This window comes from Fukomys damarensis, unplaced genomic scaffold (assembly GCF_012274545.1).
Source record: "Fukomys damarensis isolate Sample0158 unplaced genomic scaffold, DMR_v1.0_HiC HiC_scaffold_1, whole genome shotgun sequence".
NCBI classification, from domain to species: domain Eukaryota; kingdom Metazoa; phylum Chordata; class Mammalia; order Rodentia; family Bathyergidae; genus Fukomys; species Fukomys damarensis.
Window position 1 is genome coordinate 59,611,416 of NW_022900913.1, and position 3,752 is coordinate 59,615,167.

A 3,752-nucleotide genomic window follows, 5' to 3' on the forward strand; every position below is an offset into this window, starting at 1 on the left:
ATAGGCAGCATTGAGTAGGGGATATCTGAGCAGAGGCTTGGAGGAAGTCTCAACTGTGGATGTGACTGCAGTACTGGGAGATGGGCAGCTTCTGAGCATGGTGGATCTCCTGAGGAAACAGCATGGAGAATCTGTGGTTAGCGCAGAGCACGAGGGAGCAGAGGCAGCCACATATCACATACAGGCTCATGAGTACCTGTAAGGATTGCAGCTTTCCCCTTTATCCCCTACAGAGTCTGTGGGAAGGCTACTCTTGTTCACTTTCTTTAAAAGGATGGATGCCTGACCAGTTCTTACCCCTTGAAGCCAAGTCTCTGGGATGGGACAAGGAAATTGCTGTATTTCTGGAAAATTTCTCTAAATGATTCTGGTGCTGTTTTGGGGCTGTTGCTTTTGGTTCAAAAGTCCCATAGTTCTAAATTTAACAAGAGGACTGAAACTTTCGTAGTGTCCCAAATGTTGGTGATTATCTAGGAAACTGAGGCCCAGAGGTTGAGTGACTTGCCCAAGGTTATATGGCTCTAAGAGGCAGAACCTCTGTTCAGGGTCACTCTTCTGACTCAGACTTCAGTGAGCATTCCACTGTGCTGGGCTGCCTAATAAATTAGTATAATTTTGATTGTTGGGGGTTATATTTCCAATTAGCTTCACCATTAGGAACAGGGTCTGAACCCAGAAACTATAAGTAAGGTTGACTGGTACATTCAGTGTTTAGTTATCTAAGATCAGATAGCTGCTATTATTTTAACCTTTATGGTTAAGAATCATTCAAAATGTATTAATCACATTTTCTGCTTCTTTAAAGGAATTCTGGAAGATTCATACCATTTTAGAATTGGAATGGACCTTAATTGTTCAGGATCTTACAGTGCCTCTGGGTCATAATTTTGAAGTAAGCTCTTATTTAACATCATTATGAAACATAAAAGCTGTTCAGATGACCTTGGACCTATCTGACTTTAAAAAAAAATATGTTTCTGATCTGGGTTGCTTTCTTTTGATTTGTTTTTTGGACATCATCTGTTCTTAAATTTGTCTCTACTTGATGGAAAAAGTTTTTGTACTGTTAAATTTTCCTGCCTTTTTTTGTAATTGGGGCCTGAATTATATCTGCAGTGTCTGCAGTGACTTTGCTGTCACTGTGGAATACACTGAAATAGTTACATGGGAATCACTTCAGAAATCACTTTCACAGGCAACAACTCAGGCCTCAGAATGAAGCTGGGGGAATGATTTCAGCAAAACCATTTCTCCTCCACTTACACACTTCTCCACATTTCAGAGATCAGATCAGTTTAGCAAAGGGGCAGTTTGCACATTCCCACTGAGAACACTTGGTGGAGATTAGAGGGATACGTTAGGTTTTCCTTTCACTAAGCCAGAACTGGCAGTGGAAACTGTCTGAGCTCTTGGCTGCTGTGGAAATGGGAGGAAACATGTATATCTAGCGCCTGTCTCCTTCTATTTTTTTATTCCTGTGGAGAAGCTGCATTCAGCCAGACCGGTCCCACTATTAAATGTTCAATTATCCCATAGAAACAGCCTTTTTTCCCCCTTTTCTAATGTATAAAGTTCAACCTAAATTTGTTTCTGAATGACTAGTTACCTTCATGATTCACCTCCTAAGGTTCTCTATCAGAAGATGGGTTGTAATTTCTGTTTTATCATAATCTTGCCTGCAGAAGCCTCAGTGAGTGGCATGCTTTCCTTCACCTTTAGGTAATTTCATCATAGTAGCCACATTTCTTGAGAAAACTCTGAAAAAGAAGACATGTAGCCAGAGAATTAGTATGGCCCTAAATTTCAGTATGTTAAACCTGCTATGGGCAACAGCTTCCTGAAGGAGAATGACCAAAATGGATATGCAGGAGAGAATCACAATTCAATTTTAGGAACAGTGAACTCCTGACATTAACATTACATCAGAGATCTGGATAGAGACTAGTGTTTTTATAATCTAATTTATGTTGATCAGGTCTTAAGTGGTCCCTTGGAAGTAGGGTATATGGTAGCTGTCAAACTTAGTTTTAAATAAATAATCATCCCCAAATCTGTCTCAACATTTAATATGGTGTTCCTATAGGCATGGCACCCAGGCAGGGTGCAAGGGAATTGTGGGGGAAGCTGAATGCCATGAAAGAAGGACCGACTGCTTGGAGTCTTCTGGCTGCTTGGAATGCTGCCAGAAGAAGGGCCTTGGCTTGGTTGCTCTTTTATAAGGTGAAGAGGGCCACTTGGCCCAAGGTCACTCATTCGGCCTGTATGTAAATGCCGATTCACATGGGCTTGGGTATATCAAAGACCATTCTCCTAAAGCAAGTATCATACTAGCAGAAGGAATATGGGAGGGGTCGGGAGTCATTCTCCCCTTCTACTCCCATGTCACCCTCTCTCCCTTGCCCCTGTCCTTCCACATGGGTTGATTCCAAGAGCACGTTCTAATAAAATCTCTGCTTACTAAACACCATGGCCTAATCTGCTTTTTGAGTAACTCAACCTGTGCTGAATCTTTTGAGCAATTTGCCTGCTCATTAGAAAATACAGCATGAACTTTTTCCAGATTAACTGGAGGTGGATTTTTTCATGGCTTTAAAACAACCACCAACACCACACAAAAAGAGTTACACTGAGATGTGAAAGCAGAAGTGGAAAAATAAAGTTTCTTTTTCTCCTTATGTTAGAAATTGGGAAGTAGGGTGAAACCTTGCCTCTCTGTGAAGGTCAGAAATCATTTGAGGTCTTCAAGAAGGTCACCCTAGGAGTTGATGGTATGGAGAGAGAAAGGAAGAGAAGGACAACAGACAGTATTTCAGATTGTACATTTAGTCTTTGTGTTTTGCATTAAAACTGTTTTTCCTTTTGTAGTTATAAGCGAGTCTAGATAAACTCTTTTCTTAGACCAACTTATTACCTCCTTTGTGCCACTGTGGCTGTGGCAGGCATGACTAAAGGAGCCTGCGTTAAGTAGGCAGTGGCGGCTGTGCCCAAATGGCATAGGAGGGGAAGAAGGAACAGCAAGTTTGGAGCCTTCTTGCTCTTCTCCAGAGGAGCTGAGTCTGCCTATGGTTCAATTTGACTGCGCAGGCTCAAGTGTGAGGAAGAACAGTTGACAACTGGAAGCTGAATAGGGTAACAGTCTGGATGAAAGTTTAGTGACAGCCAGGGAAGAGGGAAAACTTGGGGTAGAAAGCAAGCTAGACTATGCACCCAAGCTACTTGCTTTCAATCTTTCGCAGGAAATTAGGTGTTCAGGACTCCAGGTTCCAGTTCAGGGCCTCCCATTCCTTGGCATAAATTTCTAAACAAGAAGGACACTGGAATAGGGTTCCTCAGGCTTCAGACCGCCTGTGGAAAACGGGGTGCTGTGGGGGTCTAGGGAAAGCGATCTGAACAGGGAAAACGAGGTCATTCCTCAGCTCCCCTTGTGTGGAGAGGCCAGCAAACCCGCTGGGTGAGCCTCGACTGAAGGGTCCCTTCTGTTGGAGACAGGCGTCCTGGCGTTTTGCTCAGGGACATGTGAACATCTGTCCCTAAGAAGCCAGAGACTTATGAAGAAGGGGGTTCCCTGGCTACCCAGCCTTTCAAGGCCTGGCACAGGGCGTGTGCAGCGGGGAAGAGGGGCCAGGGCACTAGGGGGCGGCGTCGCGATGGGTGCCCAGGGGACGAGGCCTCCGGACAGCGGCGGAGGAGGGGAGGGCGCCAAGGCGTGGTGACCACGTCTTCAGAGCTGTGGCACCTGAGAAGGGAGGGAG